This window comes from Anomaloglossus baeobatrachus, chromosome 5 (assembly GCF_048569485.1).
Source record: "Anomaloglossus baeobatrachus isolate aAnoBae1 chromosome 5, aAnoBae1.hap1, whole genome shotgun sequence".
In the NCBI taxonomy this organism is placed as follows: Eukaryota; Metazoa; Chordata; class Amphibia; order Anura; family Aromobatidae; genus Anomaloglossus; species Anomaloglossus baeobatrachus.
The window spans coordinates 470,149,069-470,171,788 of NC_134357.1; the positions used below are offsets into that span (position 1 = coordinate 470,149,069).

At 44.3% G+C, this 22,720-nt stretch overlaps 1 protein-coding gene across 3 annotated transcripts in view; it reads right to left on the minus strand.

Annotated features, from left to right (window-relative positions):
- Positions 1-22,720, minus strand: part of SULF2 (sulfatase 2) — a 127,251-nt gene that overhangs the window by 89,498 nt on the left and 15,033 nt on the right. For all 3 annotated transcript variants that reach the window (XM_075350640.1, XM_075350641.1, XM_075350636.1), the window contains exon 2: positions 5,804-5,866. The gene's annotated coding sequence lies outside the window, so the exon portion shown is untranslated. The remainder of the gene's footprint in view (positions 1-5,803; positions 5,867-22,720) is intronic.

The window sequence follows — 22,720 nt, forward strand, 5'->3', positions numbered from 1 at the left end:
AGATATCACCCTCGTCTTGGCATCCAGTTAGAATTAACTTTTTAAGTGCTAACACATAGTGCAGCCCTTTACATTATAGATGTTATATGTACACACAAAAACAGATATCAATAAAGTAGGGATGACACAAGAGGTAAAAAAAAAAGTGCTTGTATTGTAAGGTCTAGCCATCTTTTATACAAAAGCAAGAGGACACAAGTCTGTTTCATCAGGTCCTGGGTAAAGAATTCCAGAGAGCTGGAGCAGCATGAAAGAAGTCTGGGAGATGGGATCAGATTATGGAGGGTGTAGTTATAGATCATTAGCAGAATGGAGAGCACTGGAAGATCGCCAGGAGGGAGATGTAGGGAAGAGCTTTGTTGGTGACAGTGATTGTATTCTGAAGACGATGGGGAATCAGTGCAGTAACGGACACAGGGTAGAGGGACAACGACCGGACACCGCAAACAAGGGAAACGATTTTATACACTTGCCGCAGGATATAGAACAGGTAATGATATAACGTAACAAGGATGCTTGCAGGTTTTCTTTCTATCTGCACTACTTATTTCTCTCTGATTAGAGACCTCGGGAATTGAGACTGAGGACAAATATTCAAGGAGAAAAGCAGATTAAAAAAAACTTTCCACAACTGAAACTTTTGGAGGAGAGAACAAGACTCGGAGGAATCATGATAGAAGGATGAGATTATAGGATAAGAGACAGAAGCAGCGGAGGAAGACATCAAGAGTGGCAGAGAGAAGACAGGGAATAATGCCGGGAACACAACGAAGCACAGGAAAACTCCTCTCCCTACAGAAAACCCACTACAGACCCGAGGAAACCGTGCACAATCTGGAGAGATGGCGAAACACGGAGTAACGTAATACAGCGTAGCAAAACTCCTGTCCTTGCAAGTCACCCACTACAGACCCAAGGAAACCGTGCAGAATCTGGAGAGACGGCGAAACATGGAGTAACATAGTACAGTATAGCCAAACTCTTCTCCCTGCAAGTCAGCCACTATAGACCCGAGGAAACCGTGCACAATCTGGAGAGATGGCGAAACATAGTACAGCATAGTCAAACTCCCTTCCCTGCAGGTCACCCACTACAGAAGAGAGAGAACAGTACAGAATCTGGAGAGATGGCGAAACACAGAGTAACGTAATACAGCATAGCCAAACTCCTCTCCCTGCAAGTCACCCACTACAGACCTGAGGAAACAGTGCAGAATCTGGGGAGATGGCGAAACACAAGAAAACTCCTCTCCCTACAGAAAACCCACTACAGACCCGAGGAAACAGTGCAGAATCTGGAAATATGGCGAAACCCGGAGTAACATAGTACAGCATAGCCAAACTCCTCTCCCTGCAAGTCACCCACTATAGACCCGAGGAAACCGTGCAAAATCTGGAGAGATGGCGAAACATAGTACAGCATAGTCAAACTCCCTTCCCTGCAGGTCATCCACTACAGAACAGAGAAAACAGTACAGAATCTGGAGAGATGGCGAAACACGGAGTAACATAGTACAGCATAGCCAAACTCCCTTCCCTGCAGGTCATCCACTGCAGAACAGAGAGAACAGTACAGAATCTGGAGAGATGGCGAAACACGGAGTAACGCTACATTAGGCAAACTCCTCTCCCTGCAGATACCCCATTACAGACCCGAGAGAACAATGTAGAATCTGGAGAGATGGCGAAACACTCAGTAATGTAGCACATTAATACAGGGATTAACACACTGATTGATGGCTGCTCATAGTATAGCACAGGCGTATCCTCTGCTTGCAGCTCTCTCCACTTCAGAGCTCTGAAGAATCGCCGTTCTGTGATACATTTGTACCATTCCCCCCCGCGTCAGAGGACCCAATAGATTAAACCCGTAGCTGCGGAACTCACTAGTACCATTACCGAATATCCTCCACCCATAATACATCGTCCAGAATGACCACCAAATGTGAACACTTCGTCATCTAGCTACTACTTATGCACCCCGAGGTCAAGCCAGATAAACCTTCACATTGGGGTAGCCATTAGTAGATGCTAGAGATTACCCCTCTTTACCCATACATGTCCTATGGGGACTACTGTGGACATTGAGATGATATGTTAATGCTCCTTTAACATTCAGACATTTTCACTTTAAACTCCACTGGGGAGTTTCACTGTTAATATCCTTTAGCCCGGAATTCCCCTTTAATACAGGACGCCATCGCCTGCCAAGGCCACCCGAATTAAAGGGCATTGAGGAAGAAATCTTTCCAGCCTTGTAATTCCTCCATGGTAATGGCCAGGGGGCAATGAGCGCACGGTCGCGGTTTACCTCGCTGCTTCTGCCCTATTAATAATGCATCATTAGACCTTCTTAGGTTATTCTAATTGCTTTAATGTGTGAAATTTACACCCAGCCTGGTGCCAGCAGAGCTAATGACCCCCAGCCTGGACTCCCCGTGTGCTGCCTGCATCACATCCACAACAGGGGGGACTCATCCAGCTTTACTCGAGTCTTGCATACAACTGGTGGTCATTCGGGGGTCCCGAGAGCAATAGTGGAGAATGATGCGCAGGAGATGGCTGATTTAGTGGATGAATCACCCTACAAACAAGATGTAGGCCTCACAATATATGTCTGCGATTACAAGAGTCGCTATGATCGGCGGGATGTACCCGCGATGCGTCTTTTACAGTGGTTACTTCCCTGTAACAGCAAAATTCCTTGCAGGATCCAGTCCCCAGAAAGAAAGATAAAAACCAAGGGATCTTTAAGAAGCACTTGAGTTAATTCCGTGCCCCCCTCCTTCCTCCCGGCATCGGCTGACATTAACTACATGACATAACATTGATTATGAGGTTTTATTACAAGGAACGTGCACCCCCCTCACTCTCCCGCCGCCCCTTGTAAACGTCTCGTAATGAAAACCAACCCCGGGCAGAGCGAGCGAGAGCCCAGTGTTTCCTGAATTACCAATAACTTGTGGCCTCCATCTCTATCAAAGAGCAGAAAGCTGATCCCCCGGCGGCGGCCCTCACTGCGGCTCCGGCAGAACACAAGACGCTTTGTTGCAGCTCGCTTCCTTAGATGATGTGGAGACTATTTCCTTTTTTTTCCCTTCATGTGAGGATTCTCAAAGAAAAAAATCCCAAGACAAAAAAAATAGGGATAACCAAGGTGGAAAACCATGCAAACGTTCATAAAAAAAAGCAAAACATTGAGTCCGACCACACTGAACCCCACAATGATGAGAAGACCTGTCAATTCCCATGAGCTGACATTTCCAAAGCTTCCTTTATAAAGATGTCCCAACCTGTGAGGAGCCTAGTTGTCACATGATCATGTGCTCATACGCAGGGGCCGGAAAGCGACAAAAGGGTGGAGCCTGACAGCTATTTTCTGGTTTGTGGGAAAATCTGAGTCAAGGATAAGCCTACAGACAGCATGAGAGGTAACTGGGGGCACATAGATTGTGCGACAGAACAAGTTTCACTTTTTGCTTAAAGTTTCCCTTTTTATCTGGTCACCAAGTCATCTATTAGCGCATGGATGTCAAACTCAAATACACAGAGGGCCACAATTAAAAACTTGGACAAAGTTGGGGGCCCACATTATAGAGAAATAATGGGGGCCAACATAGCCCTCCATAGAGAATAATGGGGGCCCACATAGCCACCTCCACACAGAATAATGGGGGGCCCACATAGCCCCTCTACACAGAATAATGGGCCCCACATAGCCCTCTATACAGAATAATGGGCCCCACATAGCCCTCCACATACAATAATGGGCCCCACATAGCCCTCCATACAGAATAATGGGCCCCACATAGCCCTCCACACAGAATAATGGGGGCCAACATAGCCCTCCATACAGAATAATGGGCCCCACATAGCCCTCCATACAGAATAATGGGCCCCACATAGCCCTCCATACAGAATAATGGGCCCCACATAGCCCTCCATACAGAATAATGGGCCCCACATAGCCCTCCATACAGAATAATGGGCCCCACATAGCCCTCCATACAGAATAATGGGCCCCACATAGCCCTCCATACAGAATAACGGGCCCCCATCATAGCCCTCCATACAGAATAATGGGCCCCATCATAGCCCTCCATACAGAATAATGGGCTCCACATAGTCCTCCATACAGAATAATGGGCCCAATCATAGCGCTCCATACAGAATAATGGGCCCCATCATAGCCCTCCATACAGAATAATGGGCTCCACATAGTCCTCCATACAGAATAATGGGCCCCATCATAGCCCTCCATACAGAATAATTGGGCCCCATCATAGCCCTCCATACAGAATAATGGGCTCCACATAGTCCTCCATACAGAATAATGGGCTCCACATAGTCCTCCATACAGAATAATGGGCCCCCATCATAGCCCTCCATACAGAATAATGGCCCCCATCATAGCCCTCCATACAGAATAATGGGCCCCATCATAGCCCTCCATACAGAATAATGGGCTCCACATAGTCCTCCATACAGAATAATGGGCCCAATCATAGCCCTCCATACAGAATAATGGGCTCCACATAGTCCTCCATACAGAATAATGGGCCCAATCATAGCCCTCCATACAGAATAATGGGCCCCACATAGCCCTCCATATAGAATAGCATTATGGGTCAAATAAAAATCGGCCTGTGGGCCAAAGTTTGACATATGTGCACTAGCACACAGACCCAAAAGACGTCAGACTGCCAGGAGACGTGGGGGCGACTTGCGATTCGACTACAATGAGATGTCCACGTAACAGCCCACATACAACCCAAATCACGTATTGGGCTAGAATTTGGCAGCTTCCATGGCAGACTCTGATAATCCCTTCATTTCTGTTCAAGTGCAGGGTTGAGAAGAAGAAGAAGCGGGGGAAGGGATTTCCTGCAGCCATTAACCTGCGCTGTGAATCTGTGACCCTGGTGGGATAATCCGATGGGGCTGTAAACGATGGAGGAAAACGCAGCTTGCGACGCGTGAAGTGCACAGACGGTGACTGCGTACATCTGTCACTCATACTAATACTTCTCAGCTGCTACACAAGTGTGATCACTACATACACACAACACGTCTGTGCCATACAGGAAGCAGTACCATGTATAGCCTGATCAACCCATGGAAAACCAGAAATCTACGACCCATCAGTCACATTGGTGACAGCTGCTCTGCCAGCCTGGAGGGAGAGGGCAATTTATGAAGATTCCACATGCATGGTCGCCTAGTTGCTGCTATTTCTCTCTGTTATCAGCCATTTTCAGCCGCGTGTAGCTGCCTGTACGACTGGTGAATACAATTTACTGTTCCGTGCATATCAGCCATTTCAGATTGTAGTATAGCTGATTTAAAGGGACTGTCCAGGATTAGAAAAACAAGATCTACTTGCTTTCAGAACAGCAGGACCCATGTCCGTGGTACTGCTGCTCAGCTCCATTCCCTTTATAGGGCTCAGTTGAAATATGCGACACAACCGATAGTAAGAGTTGGGAAAAAAGCCATCTTATTCTAATTCCAGGCAAACCCATTAACAATGACAATACATTTTAGTCAGCCGACGGCCGACCCCGCTATAGATGTGCACACCTGGCGGATGGTAGAGAGCAGAGTAAGTAGACCCCAAAAGGATCAGACATGATGACATCCAACCTAGTCGGAACAGCCGGCTACACATTACATAGTCGTCCGCTCCTGCCATAAGCGCATGGTCACCCTTAGGACAGCGACCTATATTAGGATACAGGGCGCTCCGCATTTCTTATCATAGAGCGGTTACTGCCCCCTTAAGAACAATAATAAAATCTACTCACCGACGTCAGCGGCGGCTCATGGAGACGGCTGCACGGACCGCGGCATTCCATAAATCTCCGATCCTGGAAAACACAGAGGAAGTCACATTATAAACATTTACTTCTTTCAGAATCACAAATGGCGGATACGATAGATGGATGATCTTAACAGGGCGCGGAGGAAGATGAAGAACGGTACGTTGGCCCCCTTATCTTGCTACAGCCACCATTGTCCCAGCTTTCCGTGGTTACGGATAGGTAATTCTCTGTAATTACACAGCGGCACATCAGGAGAGCACAGAGGGTTCGGAGTTAATGTGTGCGCTGTCACGCTGCCGCTCACTCTGATTTATTCTGCTCTGCTTTATGTGACCCGGCAGCGATGCGGATAAATCACGGATAACGTTCGGCGCTGCCGTCTGACCCGTGTTTACTGCTCGCTGCAGAGTCTTAATTACAATCCGCAGGAAGCCGACGAGAGCCGCATAATAATAACGACGAGGCGTCAGCGGAGAGAGGACATTAGCGCTAATACAGATGAGCTTCATTACAAAAAAGGGAGCAAACAGGAGCGCCCGGGGCGACCGTCTGCACCGCCGCTACCGCCACGTAGACTTTAATTAGCGGAGAAATCAAATGCTACATTTTTACCATCTGCACAGAGATAAAGGGTTAAACTGGAGGAAAACCCGAAGTGGAGCACGACGGAGAATCACAGCCAATAGCCGTGTCACCAACTGCTGACAGGAAACGTTGTAGAGGCCCAAAATGTCGGAAACACAGATTTCAATCTAAATTCATATTTATCTCATTGACTTGTTCGTATGCAGGGTCCCCATGACAACCCTTCCAGTCTTATAGTTACCGGATATAAGGAATAAATCATCACACACCTCCAATACCTAGTATCATGGTAAATACATGTGTGGACATGCATCTGGATGGGCATTTTGACCAACAGATCACTATGAAGAGTCGGAACCACTATGGCCAGGACTAGAAGCGTTGTCATAGCCACACAATTGCAGAGGACCTCAGGCACTTGTATATGTACAATGATGTGGAAGGGGATCTCGCTCTGTAACATGACTGAGCAAAGTCAGAGCACAAGGTCAGGAAGTGTTGTCATGGGGACACCAATCCAGAAAACCAGAACACATAATGAATAACTTTGGGGTCCCTGGCAACAAAAACAGTCTAATTTGCAATGTCAGAGCCAGCGTAGGATTTGCTGCACAAAATCCGACTGCTCTGAACTGCAGAAATCCCCCTACAATGCCAGAACAGAATAATTCCTGCACACTATGGAGGAGAATCCCAAAACTACATTCCAACGCCAATCCTGAGGATGATCCTTCCGATGGTGATCACTAAGCGGCGTTGCCCCCTTCTCCCACTTTATACATTAGAACACGGTTCGGAAATGAGTCACTGGAGAAATGTAAATCACTTCTCCAATTAGTTTGCATTATCAGTAATGACATTCAGACATGACTGGAGCAGCGGTGCCTCAGGGTGGAAAAAGAGCCATCAAATTGTTACCTGGCGGTGTACAGTGCGCCAACGACATCAGTACTACCACCAGGATTCATCACCACGAGGCTGGGGCTACACTGACATCTGTCACGCCACAACAGCTCTCCAGCAAGTTACCCAAGTTGGCCACTTGCTGTTGCGCAACTATTTTACAGCTCTGGTTTTGCTTTAAGTAAACAGCCAAGTTGCATGGTCTGTGGTAACTGTGACAAACAACTTGCAACCAGCAACAGAAAATCCAACACCTTTAGAAACCTTTCACTGTCAAAAGTAGCAACGTGACACCATAGGGAAATCATTACATCAAATATTGCAATGTGTGGCTGCAATCTCAGTATTGCCATGTAGCCCCGGGCATACAGAAGGCAGACTAGATCGAGCATGGTTGTCAATCTTATACGTTTCTATCACTCCCATCATTCTAACAACCTAATCTTCAATATATCACTATTATTTCTGATCCTAGGAACTCACAATCTAACCTATTCGCACTCATAGTATATTAACTCCCATCATCCCAGAGTCAAGGGGCTAACAACTCAATCTGCATATGATCATTCCTATCATTCCTAGCCTCTCACAACGTATCACTCCCATCATTCCAGCCACTCAGAACTCAGCCCAATTGGCAATATTGAGATTACATTGCAACAAGTCCTTCAGCTGGACTGGGTCAGAACAGGCTTTCGGAAGATTATTCTTGTTAATTTATTGACAGCAAGCTGAGACTTTCAAAATTTTAATAACGCCGAAGGTTGAAAAAGTTAGATGATATGTTTAGCTTAGAAAAAAAAAAAAAAGACGTTTTAGAGGAGATCTCATTTACTGGCACATGACGTATTCCTTCCAAAGACAATACTAAGGACCAGGGGACATTCAAAGCGAGTGGAAGAAAAGCGATTCCGACAGCTAAATAGGAAAGGGTTCTTTACAGTTCGAGCAGTCAGACTGTGGAATGCCGACCACAAGAGGTAGTGATGGCAGATACTATAACAGCTTTTACAAAAGGGCTGGATGATTTCCTCAGGACACAACATTGTTGGTTATAAATGACTTAGTGACAAAATGTAGAACTGGTGGAGGAAGGTTGAACTAGATGGACCTAGGTCTTTTTTCAACCTATGTAATTATGAAGTAACAATATCCAATTTGGGGGTTTGCAGCGTGCTGGGTAAGAGAAGGTCCAGTCCTGACTCCGATGATGGGTGAGGATTACAAGCTCCTGTGTATCACACTCCTCTATCTGACCAGGAATGCAGGGTGTACATCCCCCCTCCGGCTGCCGCTGCCAAGTATTCAGCGAGAGGCTGCGGCCCCACAAATGATCTCATCCCATTTTGTCTCTTTTGACAAATTAGACCCCTTTCTTTATCCCACAAATGTCTCTTTACAACACAGAGGAGACGACCGTGCGCAGACGCCGCCCCCCCCCCCCCCCCCCCCCCCCCCCCCAGCAGCTGCAAATCTGCCGGGAGAATCCGACCGAGCATGTCATTACAGGGTTAATGGTGATACGCCCGCTGATTGCGCCATTGAGATGTAAAACGCAAGATAGAGAATAAATTTGCACAATAGACCTGGACGTTCCTCCTTGTCATTAGTTGGGGGTACAGTCAACCTCTCAGGACCACGACACCCACAGGTGGGTGAAATGTAACGCTCACACTTTGAATTTTATATGGATTTTCACATCAAATCCAATTACAAATCTACTTATTTTATCAACGTTCTAATGGAAAATCCAGTTTATTTGCCACGGGCAGATGAGTCCAATTGGGTCTACTCCGTGCGTGGCCTCGCACACGAATGTGATCCTGTAATAGGATTTCTCCCTTGTAACACAATAATTGCAGACTCCAAACCTCCACTGACAAGCATCAGGGCAAAAAAACAAAGCAAAAAGACCACAAGCATCATGCCATGGATTTTAATAGCCGAGCAGCTGCATTCAGCCTTACATCACCAAGCACAATGTTGAACGTCGGATGGAGTGGTATAAAGCCTCCACCACTGGAGGAAACGGGTTCTGAACGTTACCCACCCGACTGCATTGAGCTTGTTGTAAAGTTTGGTGGAGGGTGGATAAGGCAATGGGCTCCTTTTTCAATGGTCATACTAGTCCCCTTATTTGCAGGGAAGGGGTACAACTTTGGGAAAGGGATATGGGAGGAGAAAACCCTTTTCTGCTCCTCATGACTGTCCAGCGCATAAGGTCCATAAAGACCTAGTTGGGGGAGTTGGTGGAAGAACGTGACCAGCCGCGAGGAGCCCCGACCTCAACCCCATCAAACACTTTTGGGATGAGCTTGTGAGCTCGGCCTCTACCCCACATCAGTGTATGACCTCACAAATGCTCTTCTAGATGAAGGAGCAAAAAGTCCCGCAGATGCCTTCAAAATCTTGTAGAATTTCTTCCCATAAGAGCGGGAGCTGTTTTACATGCAAAGTGGCCAACTCCATATTAATGTCTATAGTGAACGTATCAAAAAAGCTCCTGTAGCCTAATGTGGAAGAGTCCTTACTTGTGTTCATATAGTATATTAAAGATATCTGGTTGCCAACATTCAGGAGTGTAAAAATGTGGGTAACTTCGGACAGATTGTCCCCGAATTTTCCCAGCAATAGATCTTATATAGTAGCAGACGTGCTGCAGAAGGGGCAATGATCTACTTTTTTGTTCTGTAGACTTGTCGTAAAATGTGATATGTTTTGGGGAGAGGATTGGCAGATTTGTACATTTTACTCTTTCCCGTACACTTGTTACAAGATATGTTACCGGAGGATGGATTCATATATTTTTCCTCTTCTGTAGACTTGATATAGGAGCAGAGGTGCTGCCGACTGGGCGGATTTATATGGTTTTCTTCTTTTTTTTGGAGGCTTGTGATAAGATGCGATGTGCTGCAGTGAGCCGAGCGGCTGTGTCCCCGAGTGTGAAATTACTGGCCGAGGGGAGATTTCACAGCGGCTTAATCACAGAAAGGAGGTGTCACGGGGGGGGGGGGAATGACGGACACAAATCCCTCGTCCTGGCAGGGCAGCAACGACAAGAGTCTCAAGTGTTTCAGCAAGTGGAGAAGGAGCAATAATCCTCCCCACAATCTCCAGACACGAGAGGAGCATTGCAAGATAAACCAGGGCCCGAGCCACAGCAGAGGAGTCCGGTTATTACTCTACAGTGGGTTATAATAAAACCGGCCAAATACAGCGGGTTATGTCATTTCAGCATCGCAACTACGGCTTCAGTTTCACACAGTGGAAAAATCTGATGACCTACACAGTAAACAAAGGCCACCAGAAGACACCATATTGCGGTATCAATATGGCTGAGGCCACACGGGGATTTGAGCGAGTCCTCACATGACACTCGGCTCTCGCTCGCAGCACAGCAGGAGCCGAGTGTCATGCAACTGTGGTCCGATCGGTGATCAGACCACAGCTGCGGAGGGGAGGGCCAGCGCTGTGGAGGGAAGGGATTTATCTCCCTATCTCCTCCGTTGCCCGCTGATGCGAGAATCGCACTGCAATCGCATTACACCACTGTAATGTGAGTGCAATGTCATGTTTCTCTTGCCACCATAGACTTGAATGGGTGCGAGTGAACAGGATCGCATTGCACCTGTAGCATGCTGTGATTATTTTCTCGGTCCGATTAGGGCTAAGAAAAAAAAAACCGCACCATAGAGTAATATTGGTCAGAGTGTAATGCGATTTTTGTTTATCGCATTCCACTCGCTCCATATTACTTGCTGTGTGTGCTGACCCTAGCCCATCAAGTCCCATTTAAAAAAAACAAAAACAACGCAGTACTTTGGATTGAATAAGTCTACTACACTTTACCAGGTGTTTTCCAACCCAACAAAAGGTCCAAAGCCACTCTTGGCTTTTGTCAGGCAATCGAATAAAGATGCCGGTTCATGACCAGTTCATCCAATTTTACTTTAATAACAGAGAAAGGGGGTAAAAAAAGCCCCAGAAGAAGTCGAAAGGTGAAACTCAAGCCAAACTACTGAGGTTTTAAGATCTGCTGTTTTATCTATTCCATTATAGCACAAATAGGTACGGTATTTACAGTCATATAAAAAAGTTTGGGCACCCATATTAATGTTAACCTTTTTTCTTTATAACAATTTGGGTTTTTGCAACAGCTATTACAGTTTCATATATCTAATAATTGATGGACTGAGTAATATTTCTGGATTGGAATGAGGTTTATTGTACTAACAGAAAATGTGCAATCCGCATTTAAACAAAATTTGACCGGTGCAAAAGTATGGGCGCCTCAACATAAAAGTGACATTAATATTTTGTAGATCCTCCTTTTGCAAAAATCACAGCCTCTAGTCGCTTCCTGTAGCTTTTAATGAGTTCCTGGATGAAGGTATATTTGACCATTCCTGTTTACAAAACAATTCCAGTTCAGTTACGTTTGATGGTCACCGAGCAAGAACAGCACGCTTCAAATCATCCCACAGATTTTCAATGATATTCAGGTCTGGGGACTGGGATGGCCATTCCAGAACATTGTAATTGTTCCTCTGCATGAATGCCCGAGTAGATTTGGAGCAGTGTTTTGGATCATTGTCTTGCTGAAATATTCATCCCCTGCGTAACTTCAACTTCGTCACTGATTCTTGCACATTATTGTCAAGAATCTGCTGATACTGAGTTGAATCCATGCGACCCTCAACTTTAACAAGATTCCCGGTGCCGGAATTGGCCACACAGCCCCAAAGCATGATGGAACCTCCACCAAATTTTACTGTGGGTAGCAAGTGCTTTTCTTGGAATGCCGTGTTTTTTTGCCTCCATGCATAATGCCTTTTTGTATGACCAAACAACTCAATCTTTATTTCATCAGTCCACAGGACCTTCTAACAAAATGTAACTGGCTTGTCCAAATGTGCTTTTGCATACCTCAGGCGACTCTGTTTGTGGCATGCTTGCAGAAACTGCTTTTTTCGCATCACTCTCCCATACAGCTTCTCCTTGTGCAACGTGCGCTGTATTGTTGACCGATGCACATTGACACCATCTGCAGCAAGATGAAGCTGCAGGTCTTTGGATTGTCCTTGACTGTTCTCACCATTCTTCTTCTCTGCCTTTCTGATATTTTTCTTGGCCTGCCACTTCTGGGCTTAACAAGAACTGTACCTGTGTTCTTCCATTTCCTTACCATGTTCCTCACAGTGGAAACGGACAGTTTAAATCTCTGAGACAATTTTTTGTATCCTTCCCCTGGACAACTATGTTGAATAATCTTTGTTTTCAGATCATTTGAGACTTGTTTTGAGGAGCCCATGATGCCACTCTTCATAGGAGATTCAAATAGGAGAACAACTTGCAAGAGGCCACCTTAAATACCTTTTCTCATGATTGGATACACCTGCCTATGAAGTTCAAAGCTCAATGAGGTTACAAAACCATTTAGTGCTTAAGTAAGCCAGTAAAAAGTAGTTAGGAGTGTTCAAATCAAGAAATTGATAAGGGTGCCCATACTTTTGCACCGGTCAAATTTTGTTTAAATGCGAATTGCACATTTTCTGTTAGTACAATAAACCTCATTTCAATCCAGAAATATTACTCCGTCCATCAGTTATTAGATATATGAAACTGAAATAGCTGTTGCAAAAACCCAAATTGTTATAAAGAAAAAAGGTTAACATTAATAGGGGTGCCCAAACTTTTTCATATGACTGTAAATGACTTTTGTGGAAGTGAAGACTTTTGATCTGTTGGGAGTCTGATGTAATGATAAAAATTAAAAACATCAGTTACGCTTTATTTCATAACTCAATATACACAAAATGCACAACTTTTGTTACAACTTGTTCATTTTCAGAGACCAATAAAAACTTTTGAAAACATAACTCAATACGCATGAAAATAAGAGGCTTTGTAATACACTGGAGATCAAAATTGGAGACACAATTTCCTAAATGTTAAGATCATTGTGTTGTCCTATGTGATTATATCCTAACATGAGTAAACTAGCAGTATTTTAGGCTTATTTCATAAATGTAAATTTATTCTAAAAACACATAAAATGTAAAATGAGATAAAATGAAAAAGAACACTGATCAAACTTAGAGAACACTTTCAGATACCTGCAAGTTATAAGTGTTAATCTGGCACCTGGTGCTAATTTCCTTAACTATCTAACAAACCCTACGTAACTGGCAGCCCAACTTTCCAGTTTGCACCTACTTTGCAAAAATGGTGTGCCGTTCCAAAGTGACTGAAACCCTCTGGAAGCAGGTTGTCTAGATCAGAGGTTCCCAACTCCAGTCCTCAAGGCACACCAACAGTGCATGTTTTCAGGATTTCCTTAGTATTGCACAGGTGATAATTTAATCACCTGCAAAGGTGCTGAATCCAACACCCATGCAATGCTAAAGAAATCCTGAAAACATGCACTGTTGGTGTGCCTTGAGGACTGGAGTTGGGAACCTCTGGTCTAGATGAAGGTCAAAGATGTGACCCTATCAGCCATAGCAAGAGAAGTTTATCGTTCCAAGTCTGTGGTTTCGAGAAAATTGCATCTTTACAACATCAAAAACTCTTTCAAAATACCCCAAGAAGGCTAGTTACACAAATGCAAGAGAGTACAGGATAATGCGGAGAATCTCCATGTGTAATCATTTTAACACCGGAGCTGGAAGGGCTTGCCAGTTCAGCACTGATCAGGGTAATGTCTCATCATACAGTGTCACAACATTTAAGAGCATTTGGACTGAAAGCTCACTCTGCGGTGACCAAACCTCTCATTAGCAGAAAGAATCAAAAGGCTAGACTCACATTTGGTGAGTAGCATGTTGTGTGGACAGAGGAGAAGTAGTACGCAGTTCATTTTAGTGATGAAACAAAGTTTAAATTTATTTGGGTCTGATGGGAAACATTATGTTCGTCGACAAACTGAGGAAAGACTGAACCCAATGTGCGTTAAGAAGTCAGTGAAAGGTGGTGTAGGAAGTGTCATGGTTTGGGGAATGTTTTCTGCAGCAGGAGTTGGACCTCTCATACAGCTACATGGCAGAGTAAATGCAAGTGTGTATCAGAACTTTCTTCAACACCACGTGGTTCCTTACTTGCCTTCATCACTCAATCAGCCAGCAATTTTCAAGCAGGACAATGCCCCCTGTCACACAGCAAAACGAGTAAAGCAGTTCCTTAAAACAGAAAACACTGAAACAATGAAATGGCCATCCCAGAGTCCTGATCTAAACCCAATAGAAAACCTCAGGAAAATCCTTGGTGACAAAGTTATGGTCAAGAAACCCACAACAGTCAACTGTGGAAGAGACTGAAGAGTGGATCAAAAATCACACCAGAGCCGTGTGAGAGACTAGTGATGTCCTGTGGCCACAGATGTGCTGAAGTCATTCAAGCAAAGGCCTGTACACTTACTACTGATTGTGATTGGTGACTGTTACCTTCAGAAAATGTACAGATTACTTTTTCTGTGCTACAGTCCTTGTTGTTATCCAATTATGATCATCACATTTTGGGCAAAATAAAGGGTTTATGTTGATGAGCTTTGGATCTTTTGTAAAACACTGTTCTAATGGCATGGTGTACCCCTTACAAAACAGAAAAGTCAAATGTTGATCAATGTAGATTATTTCTGAAAAAAGCAAGTGACCGTACATTGTTCTTTAATTTTGATCTCCAGTGTATATCTTATCAGAGAAATCTGCTTCTTTCTCCTCCAGGATTGGTTGATCACCCTCAAAATACTCAATTCATGGGTAAACTGTGTAGTCAGTGAAGCCAGATTGTTACATTACTGAAATAGTAGATGACAGTTGGTGCTCATAAAATTGTACATAGAAAGGATGAGGGAGAAACTCTGCCTCTAGCTTCTTCCCTGTAGTAAGTTGAAAGTTGATGCTCAAAGTTCTCTCAGTAATGTGATAATCTGTCTTCACCGAATACAGATTTTTTACTCATGAACTGAGAATTCGAAAAGTAAAGATCAGTCTCTGATCAGATATATTACAAGGTTTCTGATGCTCAGATGTACTCCTGATTTATGAAATTTGTGTATTACGATTTGTAAGAACAGTTACCACTGAGAACATCCGAATATGCGCATAACATTTTATATGGTATTACTTTAATACCCATATTAATTATAAAGATGACTGGCGCATACATGACACCTTTTTTCTTTCCTTTTACTTTCCTATAGATTAGCAGTAGGGTCCTGCTCACAAGAGCTGACATTGTTTAAAGGGGTTGTCCACTACTTGAACAACCCCTTCTCATTTCCTCACAGTAAAATAGTAACACTTGTACTCCCCTCCGGTGCTGTACCAGCAGTGTACTCAATGCCTCCCTCACATGATATTATGCAAATTAGAAAAAAAAAAAAAATGTGGAGCCTCTGCTAGGAGTCTCGACACAAACTAGCCAGCTATCCCTCCGGGAAGGACCTAGCCAAGGAGTGGCTCTTTTTAGGAGACCACCATAACCACTATATTAAGTGGCCCTTTTAGTCAATATCCAACTCTTTGACAAGTTTAAAGATATGACAAGGGAAATACCAAGGCCAGGTATCTATCCACAGACAACTGTTTCGGGGTATTGCCCCTCATCAGTGTGGACTATGACTCTGGCCAGGTGGGAGCAATGCCTAGTAGACCAACAAGACAAAACAAATCACTGATCTCGGGGAGACCAGCCAGAGAAAACACTGCCGGCAGCCAACGAGGACTTAACACAGTGAAATCCTAGGTGCATTGCCCCCTGGGAAATATGCAAATAAAATAAAAAAAGTCCGTGGAGCCTCTGTTCACATGACATTATGTCACATCATCCCTACGGCCAATCAGTGGCCGCTTTACTTTCCTCTCCTATAGATGTAATTAACATCCAGAGGAAGACAGAGCAGCAGCAGCTCTCACTTGCTCCAGATATCTTGATTTTTCTGAAGAAGCGGAGAATGAAATTTTTCTCGGCTTGATCAACAGCATTAGGTTCATCATATAACAACCCTAGAGACTGGAAAAAAAAAATTCCACATCATCAAGAGCAGGATCTTCAGGCGCCAGGGAAAAGACCCAATCCTGGGGGTCACCACCACGCAGCAGGGAGATAATCTGAACTCGCTGCCTAGAAGACCCTGAGGACTTTGGTTTCAAGGCAAAAAATAACCTACAATGGTTTCAAGGCAAAAAATAACCTACAATTGTTCTTGAAGTTCAAAAATTTAGACCGATGCCCAGAAAACAAATTAGGTACAGGCATCTTAGGTTCTACAGCAGGTGTCTGGGCAAGATAATCGGATATATCCTTAACCTGAGACATTAGGTGATCAACTCGCTCAGCTAATTGTGTAACATCCATAGCAGCACAAGATCCTCCACAGCACCCAGAGTACCTTCTTTTGAGTACCCTGGAATCTTAGGTAACTCCGGTGCTACTGTTATGATTCAGTGACTGAGGAGGATCAGAAAACTAGAGACTAGTCACAAGGATCGTGTGAAACTGTTATGTGAGCCCCGGGAGAGACTGTGACAACACTTCTGGAACAGCATTGGCACCAGAGGGGAGTATATTGTAAGTGCTACTATTTTACTAGGAGAAAACATAGGGTTTCAGAAGGGGTTTTACAAGTAGTGGATAACCCCTTTAAAATTGTTGAATCCTGTGCTGATAAAATTAGCACACAAATTTCTATCTGAATTGTAAGGTGGTGTGGAATATGCTGGCGCTATATGAATAAAATAATAGAATATGATGGATATAGAATAACGGATGGCTACTCCAGGTTATAATAATGTGGAACAGATGCTTCAGGTTCTAATACACCAGATTATGGTAATATCTGGCATACGATGAGGTGCAGATATAGCAGGTTGTAATTCTGTGGTATACGCAGCAGATTATATTAACATGAGATCAGAAACACAAGTACACACTCACCAGTATGCCCATTAACAAACTAGCTGGTTTTGATTTTCGGCCCCCATTATGGGCACTCGTTTTGTTATTTTATTTATTTCTGAGGGGGGGCTATTGTAGTCAGCGCCTCCCTGCCAATGGACAATTATAATGATAATGAGAGAAGTGACACCATGGAGAATATATGAGATGATGGCGGGGGATGGGAAGTATCAGATACGTATCTGTGACCATCAACACAAGGTCCTGGGTAGCCCCCCCATGGGTCCGGTCTCTGACAGTCACGGCTATTGTTCTCAGCCTCTGGGATAGACGACCTCTCAGCTTTGTTTCTGGGAGACCTCAAGGTGGGGGTCTGATAGAGACCACCCAACTCTGTCCAAAGCTAACAGACCCTGACAAGACAATCCGGATTTCGCAGCATGACGCGGCTCGCCCCCCGACGGCCCTCACGGCTCATTCTGGAACTAATCCTCTTAGATATAAAGCCTTCCTGCCGAGATTAGCTGCTGCCTCTTTAAGAATCGCCCCGAGCGCTATTCTACAGACCTGAGGTTATCCAAACGGCCATGAACCCTAAAGTATCACCACGAGCGATCGCATCATTCACCGTGAACCACTAAGATAAGGGTCCACCAAGAACAGAGGATCTGGATGTATATATGCGGCTATAGGAGCTCAGCACATAGAACCAGTCTGCAGATTTTTACTCATCCTAACCTAGTTCTGCTCTCACCATACATTATATATACTCGTCTTCTTTTAGAAGACCCCATCCAATGCAATTTTGGGTAGTGGTATTAAGAGCACCTGTTGCCTTTTTTTTTTTTTTTTTAATTTAGTACCTGAATTTTTAGACATTTGCACTCCTCTCAGACAGCTCAGTTCCAGCAGGCAACCATCAAGTCATCTGCAGGCTGCCCCAAAAATATTCTCTAAACCCTTCTAGCGACGCATCTTATATTTGCCCTCTTAGCTCCGTCTTTTCCCGCTGAAGATGCAAGGCCATTACGCATTCTGTGCGCCGCTTTTCCCTGTTTTCCCTCTTTTCATAGCGCAAGGATCAACAGTGACAAAAAGCTCATTCATGGAGATGGATGGAAGGCATCAAGGGGCGGGTGAGGGGCTCATTCCCATTCTGTGCCGCGCTCTGGCTCTTTCCTCACATAATAACGGGGGCCGAGGGTGTTTGGGGGGTGCTCTCGGCACCTTTTCCCAGGACACCGGGACACAAAAGCTGAACCCAGGGGTTAAACGGGTCATTAGTGGAAGAACAATAGAGTTCGTCGCGCATTTAATTAAATTCCAATTTTACCAAAAAGCGAAAACAAAATAGAGCAGCCGGTTCTCACAGCAGGAAAACAAGACTTTTACCAGTGCAAGGATGTATCAGAGAGCGCAGGGTGATGGCGGCGGCCGCCAAGAAGCACTGAAGCTGAAATGTATGTAAAGCGCTGTGGAATTAATAGCGCTATATAAATGAATAAAATTATTATTATTATTAAAAGCCACTCCACATCTCATTACCCCAATCAGCAGGGGGGCAGCAGATATAACAAACAGCAATGCCAGGAGGAGCAAAAAGACTCCCAACCTGCAGCAAAAGCATAGCTGGTGGTCAGCCTCCCCAACGCAACTCTGTGGGGCTCTGGATACTGAGTGCAGTTTTCACATTCATTGGTGCAAACATAACAGAGACACCAAACTACTGCATATCTTCTGTTCCAATGTATAAGTGCAGGTAAAATGGATCAGCCCGGAGTCCAGAAACGTTTTGTTCCAGTGCTATCCTTTTCTTCTGAGGCAGAAAACTGGAGAATCACTAAAAATATAGGATTACTTACACTAAAGGCGGCGTCACACGCAATCTATCGGATTCCGTGACGCACATTCGGCATCGTTAGCGACGTCGTTGCATGTTACAGCAAGGAACGACCGTTAACGATGGAAAATACTCACCTTATCGTCCATTCTTGACACGTCGTTGCTTTTTAACATATCGTTGATTGTGGAGGACGCAGGTTGTTCATCATTCCCGAGGCAGCACACATCACTACGTGTGACACCTCGGGAACGACGACCTGCAACTTCGACTTTGTGCGCCACGGGCAACGAATTGCCCGTGACGCACAAACGACGGGGGCGGGTACAATCGCTCGGGGGCCTTAAGACACTGTCACTTGTGTAACAGGACTGGGTTGGGTCTTCAACCCGTGAATGAAAACAATTGATTGAAAAAAAACAAACAAACAAACTATAGAGTTCTTGATAAAATGGAATAAACACACAAAAGGGCTATTAGAAAGTTGTAAAGCTGTATACAGTGAATGAAGGAGTAGTGCGTCATAATGTCCTTAAAAGAAAAACTTTACCGTTTTGACGTCCATCTGACACTTAATCAGTTCTGGTCATAGTTTACCACAAACGTATGTGTCGTTCTTGATAAGGCTGCGTACACAAGCGCCTATCCCGGTATCTAAAAGACACCATGCATGAGCCATTAGAGAGCCCGCCAGACACAGGGGTGTAACAATCGCATTGGGCGTGACTGTGACCAGGACCGTGAGAGAGTGGGTGGTCTGCCAACGTCAATTTGACCTTGGACGCACATTCACCTAAAATGTATTGCGGAGGAGAGACCCGCCGACTCCCTGCGCTAATATACAGGGTGATCAGATGATGGCAGCATGCCAGTGACAGGCAGCGCATGGCAGTGACGTCATGAGTAGCCTGTGTCTGCACATCAAAGTGAGCTGTAGAAGAGGACACTGAACATTGTGGGAGCAGAGGAATATGAGCATAATCTTTTATAGATGTGGCACATTATACCTGGAGTGGGGGGGAATTACACCAAGATGGAGGACATTACTATTGGAAGGGGCCCAAGATGGAGTACATTACTATTGGAAGGGGCCCAAGATGGGGTACATTACTACTGGAAGGAGTCCAGGAACGGGGGACATTACTACTGGAAGGGGCCCAAATTGGAGCACATTACTACAGGAAGGGGCTCAAGATAGGGGATATTACTACAGAAAGGGGCCCAAAATGGGGGGGGGGGGACATTACTACTGGAAGGGGTCCAAGATGGAGTACATTACTACTGGAATTGGCCCAAGATGGGGGACATTAGTACAGGAAGGGGCCTAAGATGGAGTATATTACTAATGGAAGGGGTCCAGCTCCAAATAATTCAAAGGCTTTACTACAAAAATTAGATATAAAATCCAATAGGCAGGTTGCAAAGGTATAAAGATTCCCCAAGGCAGGCAAATGATCATAGAAACCAGCAAAGCATTTCAGACAAATCTTGTCCTTTATCAAAGCTGTATTATTACCAAAGTCAGGCGTCTTATGTGTGATCCATTTTTTCACCTGTTACCAATAATGGATGACATATAACAGATGCTTGACTTTGGTAGTAATACAGCTTCGATAAAGGACAAGATTTGTCTGAAACGCGTTGCTGATTTCTATGATCATTTGCCCGCCTTGGGGAATTTTTATACCTTTGCAACCTGCCTACTGGATTTTCTATATAATTTTTGTAATAAAGCCTTTCAATATTTTATGAATTTTACTGAGAACATGGAGCTGGACCCTTTTTTCCTTATTCTGCTGATCGTTCACACCGGACAGGGTGGTGTATCCGTGCTCAAAGGAGGGGAGGCCCAGGAACAAGTGAGCTGGCTTCATTTTTCTATTACAAGTTTAAAGAGGTCGCCAGAGAAACAAATTATTCTTCTTCCAAGAATTTTTGATTAAAATGTACCACAAATGGACATGTTAAAAAATAATAAAAAATAAATAAATAAATAAGTGAGACTCTTATAAATGTGTGCTTGCTGTGTACTGTGTAATGGCAGTGTCTGACTGTACAGGAACATCGTCACCGACGTGAAAGTCTAATTAAACGCTAAGATATAATAAAAAAATAAACGAAGAAAAATAGTGATTTAAAAAGCTTTATTTATTTATTTTTGTACTTTAGTTAGCAAACTGGCTAGACATTTTCACATCTGGGACATTTTTTTGGCAGAAGACTGAACCGTCCCTTTAAAGACAACCTTTACAGCTCCCATGCATATAGGATGAAAGTCGGCTGAACGTGCCACTTTCGGCCAGACCTGTGTCTGGAGGGCCTCCTGATTTTTCCCACACACATGATGTAGTTGAAAGGAAAAGATCAGGCATTTGCAGTTTTAAATGTGATCCTCTCCTCTTCCCCTTCCCTACTGAAAATATATGTACGCTCATCAGAGCCCTGTGCTCGTATGGCGGAGTCAGGAGAGATCTGTCGAACCTTCAATCGTTCATCTCATGGGTTTGGCAGCTTTTAGTAATAGCAAAGACTAGGTCTGAAGAAGTGGTAATAATCCATACACGTCTTTCTTTCTCTGTGACCCCCACTCCCTCAAAAATCACATTCTCACTTCTGATTGGTTGGGTCTGACACCGAGGACTTTGTATTCAGATGTACTGTCATTCTGCAGGCTCATATAGTCTAGAGGCAATTCACATGTCTGGCGCCTCCACAGATAAGCGATGAAACAGGTGAGCCGTAAAAACGGCAATTAGTAGAGGTGATGGCCAGATTCCCATACAGTGTGAACAGCATCACTACGGTCATAGCCAAAGGTGTTGGCACCCCTAAAATTGTTCCAGAAAATGAAATATTTTTCCCAGAAAATGACTGCAATCACACAAATTTTGTCATACATGTTTATTTACTTTGTGTGTTTTGCAACACAAAATAAAAACTGGGGGGGGGGGGGAAAAAAAAGGCAAATTGGACATAATTTCTCACAGAACTCCAAAAATGGGCGAAACAAAATTGTTGGCACCCTCAACTTAATATTTGATTGCACACCCTATGGAATAAATACCTGCAATCAATTGCTTCTTACACCTCTCACCTGGAATTTTGAACTATTCTTTTGAAAACTACTCCATATCTCTCATATTTGAAGGCGCCTTCTCCCAACAGCAATTATAAGATCTCTCCCCAGGTGATCGATTGGGATTTAGATCCGGTCCCATTGCTGCCACTTCGGAACTCTCCCGCATTTTGTTTCCATCCATTATTGGGGCTCCTTGAATAAGGTTTGGGCTCATTCTCCTTCTCAAAGACCCATGACCTAGGACACAAACCCAGTTTTCTGATACTGGGCTCTACATTGTGACCCAAAATGCTTTGGTAATCTCCAGATTTTATGATGCCTTGCTTGCACAGTCAAGGCACTCAGTGCCAGAGACAGCAAAAAAACCCCAAACATCTTTGAACCTCCACCATATTTGACTGTAGGAACTGTGTTCTTTTCTTTGTAGGCCTCATTCCATGTTCAGTAAACAGTAGAATGATGTGTTTTACCAAAAGGCTTTCTCTCGGTCTCGCGTATCCCAAGACGCTTTCCTAGAAAGATTTCAGCTTACTTGTACATTTTTTTGGCAAACTGCAGTCTAGCTTTTTTTATGTCTCTGTCAGCAGTGGGGTCC